The sequence below is a fragment of the Vicia villosa genome, linkage group LG7 (genome assembly GCF_029867415.1).
Source record: "Vicia villosa cultivar HV-30 ecotype Madison, WI linkage group LG7, Vvil1.0, whole genome shotgun sequence".
NCBI lineage: Eukaryota > Viridiplantae > Streptophyta > Magnoliopsida > Fabales > Fabaceae > Vicia > Vicia villosa.
The window spans coordinates 75,847,347-75,861,092 of record NC_081186.1 but is presented as its reverse complement, the minus strand read 5'-3'; positions in this window follow the sequence as shown (position 1 = coordinate 75,861,092).

The window sequence follows — 13,746 nt, the reverse complement described above, 5'->3', positions numbered from 1 at the left end:
AGAGCAATGGTTAATCATACACACCTTCTATAATGGACTCCATTATAACACCAAAATGTCCATCGACGTTGCCGCTGGTGGTGCGTTGATGAAAAAACCTTACCCTGAAGCCTACGCCCTAATAGAATACATGGCCCAAAACCATTATCAATGGGGAGCAGAACGAGCAACAATGAAGAAAAAGTATGCCCAAGGAGGAGTGCATGAAATAAGTTACTTATAAATGATGAATGCCAAAATGGACGCCTTGACCCTAAGAGTAGAAAATATGTCTCAAAACCCTACCACAGTGGTTGCACTCCATTTAGAATGCGAACTCTGTGGAATCCAAGGACATCAAACCTCTAATTGCTACCTACTAAATGAGTTTAGCTCATACCAAGTTAATTACACCCAAGGAAACCCTTTTTCCAACCCTTACAATCCTTGATGGAGGAATCACCCTAATTTTTCCTATAAAAATAATAACTCAATCCAAAATCCTGGATCCTCTAGACCGCAAGGGTTCCAAACCCAAAAACAAAACCAACCTATGTAGGTTGTACCACCGAAACCCAATCTTAGAGAGACGATAGAAAACTTCATTCTGGCCCAAACTTAACAAAATAAAGAGTTCCACAACCAAAACATTCATACGAATGACCTAATAGAAAAACTAGGAACCAAGTTTGACCAGATCATAACCCACAATAAGATGCTCGAAACTCAGATCTCGCAAATAGCTCAAACACCAGCCGCACAAACTACACCTGGAGGACAGTTCCTTGGACAAACTCAACCCAACATTGAGCACACCCAAAAAACTTGAGGAAAATGTCGTGCCCACAGACCAAGTAGAGAAACTAGAGGAATCTATAAAACAACCAAACCAAGGGGTAGATACAAAAGACAATAATTACACACCACCACCGTATAAGACATCAATTCCATATCTGCAGAGACTTAAGAAAACCAAGATGGAAAGTCAATACCAAAAATTTATCAAGGTGATAGAAAAAATTCACGTAGAAATCCCTTTTACAGAAGCAATCACCCAAAGAATGCCATTTCATCTCCGAGAATAAACTTGCCAAGAAAGATAAAGACCTCGAAGGTTTTTCCATTCCGTGCATCCTAGGAAATCATATGATCGATAAAGCTTTCTTAGACTTAGAAGCAAGCATAAGTTTAATGCCTTTGGCAGTTTGCAAGAGGTTGAACTTACGAGAACTTCAACCTACTAAAATGTCCTTACAATCAGCTAATAGATCTGTCAAATACCCTATAGGCATATTAGAAGATAAAACAGTTAAAATAGGTCAGTTATATATTCCGACTGATTTAGTAGTAATGGATATTAAGGAAGATGAAGAAATTCCAATTCTCTTAGGAAGACCATTCTTGTCAACAGCCGAAGCCATAATAGACACTAAGAAAAGAAAACTAACATTCGAAGTAGGAGATGAGAGGATAGAATTCATCCTCTCAAAGTTTCTCATGGCACCGGTGATAGGAGATGCATGCTATACAATCAACATCGTTGATGAATGCATAAATGAACTTGAGCGAGATGAATCCTTAATTAAACTACCTTCAACCCCCATCTTAGAGGATGATGGATTCAAGATTATGGAACCCTACATTGATGGCAACCTCTTTTAATGTTTAGCTCTTACACCAGACTCTATGCCGTGTTCTAAAAATCCATTTTTAGAACTTAAAGAATTACCCAAGAATCTAAGATATGAGTTTTTGGATGAAGAGATGAATCGCCCTATTATAATTAATGCCATTCTGAACCAAAAAGAAACAAATCAGCTCTTGGATATCTTGCAAAAATATCCCTCAGCATTAGCTATAAAATCTCTGACTTAAAAGGAATAAGTCCATCCGTATGCATGCATAAGATTATGTTAGAAGAAAATTCGAAACCCTCAAGAGAACATCAGAGAAGAATAAACCCTATAATGAGTGATGTGGTTAAAAAGGAAGTTCTCAAGTTACTTGAAGCTGGTATAATATATCAGATCTCGGATAGTGAATGGGTAAGTCCTATACATGTGGTGCCTAAGAAAGGAGGCATCATGGTTGTAGAAAATGAGAAGGGTGAGCGAGTAGAAAAACAAACGGAAGGAGGATGAAGTATGTGCATCGACTATATAAAGTTGAATAAGGCCACTAGGAAAGATCATTTCCCTCTCCCATGCATAGATCAGATGCTTGAACGTCTAGATAGACATTCATATTTTTGTTATCTAGATGGATATTCGGGATTTTTCCAAATCCCTATTCATCCAGAGGACCAAGAAAAGACAACATTTACTTGTCCTTATGGAACATTTGCCTATAGGTGAATGCCCTTTGGACTCTGTAATGCACTTGCCACTTTCCAGCGTTGTATGATATCAATTTTTGCATATTATCTCGACGGTATTATGGAAGTGTTTATGGACGATTTCTCGGTATGCGGATTCGATTTTAAAAATTGTCTCTCTAACCTTGAGAAAATCTTAGAAAGGTGTGTGGAAGTAAACCTTGTGCTGAATTGGGAGAAATGTCATTTTATGGTCAATGAAGAAATAGTTTTAGGGCACATTGTCTCTGAGAGATGCATAGAAGTTGACAAAGCCAAAATAGAAGTTATAGAGAACCTCAGTCCACCTAAAAACTATACAAGCTACCTTAAAATTTTTGGTGGTTCACCATCAGAGACTAATGTAGGTTCTTGGGAGACGATATCACCAAACTACTATATATTTTAGTGCACGGTCTCTCTCTCTCTCTCTCTCTCTCTCTCTCTCTCTATATATATATATATATATATATATATATATATATATATATAGGGAGCGTATCTGATGAGAACTGATATCTTATATAAGTATACCACTCCACTAATATTAGAGATTATTGATGTAGTGTTATAATTTCAATCTCTAAGATAGTGAATAATTTCTAATATTAATGGAGTGTTATAATTATTTAAAAATAATCATGTACATTATATTTGATTTTAATTATTATAATCTCAAACGTTAATTAAATCTAATAATTGATATTAATAGTTCTTATTTCTCATATAAGTATCAATTCTCACTGGATATATATAATGTACGGCGAAACAATATATATAATGAGGGCATATCTTAGGAGAATGGGTAAATTATATGAGAATGTGATAATGAATCTGAATCATTAGATTTTAAAATAAATGATTGAGATTATGTGTCATTGTTTTTTCTCTCTCCTCCATAATTTATTTTAATTATGGAGGAGAGAGAAAAAAAGATTGACACACAATCTTTACCATTTATTTTAAAATTCAATGGTTCAAATTCATTCTCATATTCTCATATAAAAATGTCATTCTCATATCATCGAACTAGTATCATGTACAATGCAACGTTTTGAAAATGGCAAAATATTATTGTTGGAATTCATATCCATGATCAACTTTTTTTTAATTTAGCTTTATAGATTCAATCGAAGGGAAAGTGGCGTGCAATTTAGATTTTTATCGTGGTCTTTAACCCGTGAAAAAAATATCGCATCTTCTATGACACTCTATATTACCTCAGACACCCAACCGAAATGAAAGTCTTTTTCAACCCAAGTGAAATATAATTTTCGTAGTAGTGAGACTGTTTTTATGTTTTAAAGATTTTTAACTAATTTTCCATTTCAAATAAACTTTAGGAAGAATTATGAGCAAAATGTTTCCATAGTTGTCGGGCTCAGACAAACACAAGAAATCTAAATTCCCAAGCTGATAATTAGGTTAAAAAATAAATAAAAAAATATCCAATCCAAACAAGTTAAAATAAAAATGTTCTAAATTTCAATTAAAACAAAAAACTAGGTTAAAATAAAGGAACACAAGAACTAAAAAAGGTCTGTACTACCTGGCTGTTAAGGGTTGTGGCGAGAATAACAATTGAGAAGCGAGAGAAAAGGAAGTTGTTTCATGAGTTGTTAGAGAAATTGGAATGTTTGTTCTGAGTGACTCGTCAGCTGTGAGAGATAAAAGATCAAAGCGTTGTGCTTGAGAAATCGTTGGGACTCGCAAGAAAACAATGAGACAAAGTCATAAATTCATGATAAATCAATGGTCATGGTATTGTTCAAGAAAGATTTCAAGATACCAGGGTAATTTGATTTGATGCAGCATTTATAACATCAACAATTATAGTCATATTTAGTTACCTCGAGTTGTGTGAGTACAAAAACCAGGCTGAGGTCTGTTATACACGGTTGGACTTAGAAGAGTAAAGCACCTGCTCCATACTGTAAATCAGAGGGGTGTCAATCCAATACAGAGTTAATTTTGCCTCTTCAAAAAACATCAGTTGGATACCTAAAATATCAACAAGGAAAGGCAATGAAATAAATAAGTAATAATTATAAGCCCGTCTTATCCATAATGCAGGGAAACTAGTTCTAATTTAGATTGCAAAAAAAAATATGTCCTGGAAGAACCAAATTGGATTCAAACTCAAATTAACAATATTAAAACAACATAAACAAAATCACTTCAAAACAACAAAGTCTAAAACCAATAATGATTAAACAAACATCCTATTGAGTTCCCAAATAACTAAACCCCAATTCAACCAAATGCAGAACCCCAAACCAATACAAATCACATATTCAACCACCATTCCCACTCAACAACTTTAACTAACAACCAAACAGAAAACCATACTCAAATCTATCAAAATACACAATGATGATTTCAACAAGTCCAAAGAAGAAAAATCAATTGTGATATGTGTTGCACCCTAATTTTTGACCTCTGAGATCCCATCATTTTCTAAGTGTTATGATCATTATTGTTATACCCCAAAATTCGCTCTCGTTCTTTTTTCAAAAAAAGAAGTCAACAGACTTCTGTCTAAAAATTTGGATTTTTATACAATCTTGGATTTTTATTTCATAAATATCCTGATTTTATGAATACTCAATTTTTAGAATTTTTTTTATACAGTATTTTGGTTCGCTGTTAAATTTATCCTTTCATAAACGCCAAATACTGTTTATCACTTCATACACTGTTTATTTGAGATTTATTTTCAGATAAATAATGCTGACGCAGTTCGTGCAGAATTAAAATTTGCAGGCGCGGAGTCCGGGTTTCAGATTATACTGGTAACAATTAAATTATTCTTGGTTTTATTTCCCACTAATTTTTATTTTTATACTATATTATTATTTTTTTTTAAAATCTCTTTCTTTCTTTTCAAATCTTTTTTTTCAAAATCAAATCCTAGCTTTATTCTATACCCTTTTTCTTTTCAAAACCTACCATACTTTTTTTTTCAAATCCTACTACTATTCAAACGGTACACTCCACTCCCAACGTCTCTATCTCTCTCTTTTCACTCTATAAATACTCCTCATTTTTTCCATAAATTCTCACATCAAATTTCACTCATCTCCCAAATTTCTCAAACTTCTATCTCATAATTATTTTCTCTTCTTCCTCGGCAAAAATGGCAAAGTGGATGGATACACTTTTTCTTATAGTCATCACTATTTTTACGGTGATCATGTCCTTCTTCTGTCTGCATAGTCTTGAAAAATGCGGACCTGCGATGGTTACACTTCCGATCATCTATTTTCTGTTGTTCATAGCATGGATTATTAATCGTCATTTTTAAAGTTTGTTGTATTTGTCGATTTCAAATAGTGTACCGTTTATTTTATTTGTCGTACTGTTCATTATATTATGTAATATTTGTACTGTTAGTATTAAATGTTGTACTATCTGTCGTACGGTAGTTTAATTATCAAGATAATATTATGTGTGTTAAATATTTATTTTTCTGTGCATTAAATATTTTTTTTCAAGGTTATTATCGGTATTTTCGTTCGCGTACAGTATATTTTATTTATTTATTATGTTTGTGTTTTTCTAACAGCTCAGGTAAATAAATTTTTCACCATTAACACAACAAAAACAAAAAAAGAAAAAATTAACTTTAACTGTTGAATTTTCACTTTAACTGTTACGTTAATACCCGGACAGCTAGTTACCAGTCAAACCCGCTATCAGCGCAATTCTCCGTGTTTGTACCATCAGTCAAATCAATTTTTCGCACTTCAAATTTCCAAGATTTTGTTCTAGAAGTCTTCTGATAATCACGTGGTCAACAGAGACTCAACACTGCACAAAAATCAGGTACGCCTAACTGTCTCCTACACAAACAGTCCCTAACTAGGTTTTTTTATTTTTTTTTTCAGGAGAACGAGTTTTTGAGACCTCAAATGGATTTCATGGATCTACATACGTCTCAAAGTACCACCAGACAAATTTTCAAACTTCGATTCGCTCGGACGCACAGTCAACAGCTCAAACAGTCAACAGACGACCAGTTTGACCAAAAAGTCAACAGACAGTCAAAAATGCAATTTTTGGTCAACATCCATATTTTGTCAAAAGATTCATCATGTGATCAATGGTTGATCATAATTCATCAAGAAAAGTTCAGAAATCGACAAAACTCAAAATTGCAAAATTAGAGTTTTTTACCTAAAAGTCAACTGAACTTTGACCGACCATAACTCTCTCATAATTTATCAGAAAAATTCTAACCAAAGCTCATTCTCAAGGAAATTCAATTCTCTACAACTTTGATGTTGGGACCAAGGTCAAGAAATGCTTCCGCCTAAGAGATATAAGCCAAAACATTACAGGTCATTTTCAAAGTCAACAAAAAGCAGTTTTTTGTCAAAGCCCATATCATCAAGATAACTTCTCCAAATGCAAAAACGCTTCCAAAGTGGCTTGTAGAGGACATCTTGGGCTTTCCAAAAAGTTAAAGAACACTTTCATAGGATCAAAATTGAAGGAGATATGCCTTGATGAAGTTGACCTTTTTTGGAAAAATGCATGAAACAAGTAATGACCAAAATTTGATTTTTTTTCAAAAAGGCCAATTCTTTTGTGATTCAATCTTGATTCTCATATGTTTAAAGGGCATCCACGACCCATCCATGATTCATGACATTTTTATTTCATTTTAATTAAATTTTATTCATTTAAAGTTTAATTAAAGTGAGATAATTCAAAGATATTATCAAAGATGCTTATGGTTGCCAATCAAGACCAATTCAAGATGTTTAAATATATTATTGCAAGATTGAAGAGAATAATACTTGAGTGTTTTAACCATGGTTAAGAAATACACTCATTGAAAATATTCCATTATCATATTTTTTCCACAAAATCAATCATGACAATTTCCACTTGCAAGGCTTCCAAGATCAAACTCTTTGCCTATAAATAGAACTTCATTTTCTTCATTCAAGGGAGAGGAAAAATAGGAGGAGGAACAAGAGAAGAATAACAACACACTCCAAAAGCATAGCATAAGTTTTATATTTTTCAAAAGTTTCAAGAAACTTGTAAAAATCAAGGCTCATTCAAATAGCCACTTTCAATCAATTTCAATCCCTCTATTCCACTCTTGGAACATCATAGAGTAAGTACAATGTAATTTTTAATATGTAGTAGTGTTAGGAGTTCATGAATTAAAAACTCCATATTTATGCATATTTTCAATTTCTCAAAAAAAAATGTTTTAATTTTAGTTTTAAGTTGATAAAATGTTTATTTAATTTTTAACATAAAAATATTTTATTTTCTTTTCATAATTAATTTATATTGCTTAATTAATTAGTAATTATGTAAATATTGCTTTTTTAATTATTTTTAACCAATCAAAAAACTCCAAAAATATTTTCCTTTTAGATTTAGGTTTATATTTTTTTTATAATCTAATTTTTGACATATAAAATAATATTTTTCTTGTTAAGTTTAATTATTTGTATAATTATTTGTTTAATTAGCTTGTTAATTAACTTAAAATCAATTCCAAAAAAAAAAAATCACAAAAAGAATGAATTAAGTTTAATTTGTTTTATATTTATTTTTGTATATTATTTGACATTGTTTCTTATCTTTTTCCTTTGTCCTGAATCAGAATAAAAGATCAAATATGGCAGAGATTGTATGCAGTTGTTTTAAGACTTTTGGAAATTTATCGTGTAGTCGCTATGATTCTATCAAGCTTCTGATAAATTTTCATTAATTTTAAATCCGAGATCATCATTCACTCACCATCGATCTTCACTAACATCGTGAATATACTTGACTAGCTTCAAGATGATTCACGTGCTAACATACTAACAATTAACTTTAAATTCCGCATTTTATTATATTGTTCTTTATATTTCTTGCTTTATACTTTATTTTATCATTCATCATATTTATGTTTATGCTATTTTTCCTTTGTCCATTTGGACATATTATTTATATTTCTGCTATTTTTTCTTTGTCCATTTGGACATATTATTTATGTTTCTGTTATTTTTTCTTTGTCCATTTGGACATATTATTTATGTTTATGCTATTTTTTTTCTTTGTCCATTTGGACATATTATTTATGTTTCTGTTTTTTTTCTTTGTCCAATTGGACATATTATTTATGTTTCTGCTATTTTTCTTTGTCCACTTGGACATATTATTTATGTTTCCGCTATTTTCTCTTTGTCCATTTGGACGTTTATATTCCGCTATTTTCTCTTTGTCCATTTGGACGCTATGTTTATGTTTCCGCTATTTTCTTTTTGTCCACTTGGACCATACTTTACTTTTATGCTAAAACACTAATAAACAACAAAAATCTAAAAAAAAACGCTTAAGGTTCTCTCTTGGACTACTGGTTACTATCCCTAGCATTTTGGAGATTCGGACTTATGGACTTAGTGCCTCTGGACCCTTATTCTGTTATTACTCTGTGGTTGTTCTGTCTGGCATTGGATTGTTGTCTGTTTGCGTATGCAGGTATTTCCTTGAAAATCCTTGATGGTTAATTCTAAGGCATTGAGATAAGGATTTTACCCGAAAACAGCCGTTACTCTGCCCGATTTTCATCAAAATTTTAATGTGCTTAAATGCAAAGTGGTGCTAAAGATAATAAGTTCATCTGGATCTCCAAGTGGTAATGCGTCGGTCAACTGTTGGTTTCTTATTTTGGTCAGATCATTCTCTCCTTAAACTTTTATTTTAAGCACTAGGATAGCCTTTTCATCTCCTCCCACTTCTTAAATTTTCAAAATCTTCTCCCTTTTTCCAAAATCTTCTTATGTTTGTAAAACCTCTTTTAAAAATCTTTTCTTATAAAATATCTTTTGCCCTTAGTGGCTTTTCTGCAAAAGTTTAGACACGATTAATTGTTGTAGTGAGTTGCGATACCCCACGATTTTGAAATTGATTGATATAATGAGATCTTTTCTGCGTGAGAGAGCTAGTGGCATACTCGTTGATTTTATCCGAGTTGGAGCCCTTCTTTCATTAGCGATGCAAAGAACTCATTTGTTCTCATGCTCAAGATCAATGGCCGAGTATTTCTCTCCGACGATGATAAAGTGTTTATTCGTTTTTTTTAAACTGTTTTTCCTTTTAAGCGGAACTACATTAGCTCTGACTTCTCCATTGCACCGAGGAGGTATGTAGGCACAAGGCTTAATGTCTTGCCGAGCTTATTTTAAAAATCAAACAAGAGCAAAAGTGATCTAAGCAAAACTAAGAGCCCATGGATAACCATGGATACAAAGGGTGCTTAAAACCTTCCCTTTGTATAACCAACCCCCCGAACCCAAAATCTGTCAAAAGGTCTTTCCTGTTCTTTTATGCCTTTCCTTTTTTGGATAAAATAAAAGTCGGTGGCGACTCTTGCAAAAATAATAAAAAAAATAATAATAATAAAAAAAAAGAAAGAGCAAGGAGTCAGTTCGCCTCAAAAAACCGAGTGACAGAACTGGCGACTCTGCTGGGGAGTGAAAATCTTTTTAAAGAGGGGTTACCTTAGAGTTTTGATCACTTTAATATTTGCTTATACTTGTTTATTTTATTATTTTTTGCTATTCTGGATATATGTGTGGTTCCATCACTTGAGATACATTATGGACAAATCCTAACCCGGATTAAGTACACATAAGAATTAGGTGGAGGGTATAGTCATGTATGGCATACAAGGAGTTCAGTCCTTAAAAAGCTGGCATGAGAATCCTTCCGCTCAGTGGAGGTTCCTTGTTGGTAGTATATGTTTAGCAAGTTCAGTTGCGAAGACATTATTGCTTTCATTGAACTGTAGAAGCTGAGTTGGCCGTAGAACCCCAACCCATCCTGGCCTTATTAGGTTGTGGCGCAGAAACTATTCAGGTGAAGACTTGGATTAGTTGTCATGCGGAGAGCCACACTCAGACGAGTTTTTCTTGAGAATATTATTGGCTCACAAGTTCAGTTGTGCAAGCCGGTAATATCCGAAAGAAGAATGTGGACTCTGACGTATCAGTAGAACATGTTGTGCAGGTGATTAAACCCTAGTACTATCCCATGTTTGGTTCTTTGACCTCATGCTCGTGACGTTGAACTTTGGAACCTACCTTATGTGCACCATGTTTGTGTTACCATTTCTGTATATGTGGCATTCATGCATTCATACATTCATAAAAATCTTTTCCTTTGATTTCCAATGAACTCAAAGGTCTTTTTTTGTAAACATCGTAAGTTTCATCAAACTCAATGGATCTTGGGTGTTGATAGGGTGAAAACTCTAATCCATCAAAATGGATGATTGATTTTGATGATAACCTAATCAATGCTTTAATGCAATGCTTGAATGTTTGCAAATTAATATCTCAAGTTCTTTGAAACTCAAATAATATAAACAACAAATGCATCATTTGCATACATACATCCAGCTTATCCATGAAACTTATCCTTGTATGTCTCCATCTTCAAAGTTGTCTGTCTACCATCGAGCTGATTCTTCCACCTCGGAATCCACTTCCAGAAGGTTTTAGGTCTGATCTTCATTGTCCTTTCCATCAAGGGGCAGCAGGCCATGATTTAGAAAGATGTTTCCCTACTGTTTGCATTTCCTCAGTTATATTGTTTGCTTTTAAACTTTTTTCATTCCAGAATGTTAATTTTAATGAAATGAGCATCGTATTTTTGAATTCATTTTCATCTACTATGTCTATGTTTATGCTTCTTTTACAAAAAAAAAAAAATTATTTTGCTTTCTCTATCAAACTTGTGTTTTATGCAAAGATTGGAGGGAGGATGATGACAAGGAAATACCCAAGTTGTTGAACTGTATGCTTTCAAATAAAACTTTGCTGACGATGTACAGGCATTGTTTCAATTCCCAAACACTGGAGAAATAAGGAAGTTAATCCCTCGTCAACCCCTTTGAGCCTAGAAGTTGGTGTTTCTTTCTATACGAAATAACCCACATTTTAACCCGTGGCAGGGTAGTTCCCAGTTAATTTGGTTGTGCATTCTATTTTAAGAGAATCATTCAATACACCTTTCAACAAGTGTTTTAATCACAAGCTTTCCTCCGCATACATCAAAGAAATGTTGGAGACGCCGAGCAAAAGCCAATGATGGGTCATTATAATCATTAAGCAGGTAGTCACTATCTTTCAGGAAAAAAGTATCAAAAAAAGAAAATCAAAGAAAAGCCTGCTAAGTCAAAATCAAAAAATGACTTAGGCAAAAATTAAGGCATCCCGCTGACTGTGAGTTCAAAATAAACAGCTCAAGCAAAAGTTAGAGATATCAAAAAGAAAAAAAGAGATAAGTCAATAAATTCTTAAACCACAAAATGTTGTGACTATCAAAAGGAAGAAGTGACTGCCATCACTAAGTTTTCTTGGCTTGTGAACTTTCATCATTACAACAAGTAAAATTCCAGAAGTCTCTTGGAACCTGAATGCATATTTTGAATTAACTGAGTTTAGGAATGAAGATCATCACGGAGATGGGGTGGATTACAAAAAATTTGAGCCTTATACCTTTTTTTTTAACCGTGAACCTGACCACGTTACAACCTTCAAAAGCCCTAATTGAAGCAAGGTTTATTTTGAAAGCATACTACAACAAGGTTGCGTAAGCTGACTCCCAAGAGATTTACCAATCATTTATGTTGATACCATATCTTTGCTTTATCTTTCACGTTGATTGTTTTAACCTTTATGTTTTAACCAGTGATTCCATTTTCTTTACAAAGTGATTTTGATTTCAAAAATATGTTTTGAGCATTGCATTAAAATTACCATTCTTGAATGAACACTTTATTTGAAAGTAAGTACTTATCTTTCGGGAAGTTCAAACAGTCGAGAAACTTGATCAGTGATCCTATCAGGGGCACGTTCCTTCAAGATCCTGTTGTTCAGATGTTTAAATCAAGAATTGTTGATCAGAATATCCTCTGCAAGACTTATACTGGGGCAAGTCTTCCTAACATTCATTTCAAGAGTTGAATCCGTGATCAATTCATCCCCAACATAGTTCAACTGAAGCCATGATCAGTTAACTTGCAACAATTACTCAATCAGGGGCAATCTTCTTCAGCAATACTCAAGCCTAGTTTATCAGTTATTCTCAAAGGATCATTTGTTTGATACAGTTATCAGTGTGACAAGAAGTTTGTTCATGCATCTTCTTTCCAAGCGGATTTTTTTTTAGAGTTCCTGTGTTGAGGAATCAAAGCTCCAATCTTGCCTCACAAAAGAGTCAATCCCAGTCGTCATGAATAACTACATTGCATTGAGCATTCATCATGCATAGAAAACTTTAACATCATGCATAAAAACAAAATCATGCTCATTTACATTCTTCTAAGGTCCTGTTGTTGTCAACATCTTACCTTGAGATCAAAGTCCAACTTATTGGCACCTACCAAAACAAATTTATCCTTTTGATTCGTTTTGTCTGTATCTATCTGATATTCTTCATGATATGTCTTGTTTGTTCTGACAATTTTTCAGAACTTTGTCACCTTTTATTCAAAGCTTCTATGGATGTCCCAATTCCCAGTAAAGTGTTATTACCTCATTCAAAGTCACTCTTGAATATCTCTGAGTTCAATCATGTTTTATCTTGATTGTCGTTTGATGCTGCTTCATTCATGGTTTATCTTAAAACGCTTTTGATATTTTCTTCTTAAAGTTCAAATCATGTTTTACCTTGATTGACCTTGGTGTTCTCTAATCATGTTTTACCTTGATTGTCACTTGGTATTCTCTAATCATGTTTTACCTTGATTGTCATTTGGTATTTTTCAATCATGTTTTACCTTGATTGTCATTTGATGTTATCCAATCATGTTTTACCTTGATTATTCCTTAATGACATCCAATCATGTTTTACCTTGATGGACCTGTGATCATGTTTTACCTTGATTGTCCGTTGATGATTACCCAATCATGTTTTACCTTGATTGTCATTCGATGTTGCCCAATCATGTTTTACCTTGATTGTCATTTGATGTTGTCCAATCATGTTTTACCTTGATATTCATTTTATGTAGCCACATTCATGTATGCCTCAGATATTCTCTTCTCAAAGTTCAATCATGTTTTATCTTGAAAGCTTTTGTCAACTGTTTCTTTCTTGTGTGAAGTCTGATTCTATTCCTAGATGACGTATACCTTTTCCCTAGCGGAGTCTGTTTACTTCTCCCCATTGGTGTCCTGTTTCCATCTCGTAGAAATCATGTGAATTCATAATCATAAGCATTACATTGCATCTCAGGTTCAAAATTGTGTTTTTTTATATATTTAAGTCTCTTCCATCACGTTAAAACGAAGATTTACAATCATCGTGTCTCCGGATAGAAGAAACTTAAATAGGGGCATCTGTTGCACCCCAATTTTTGACCTCTGAGATCCCATCATTTTCTAAGTGTTATG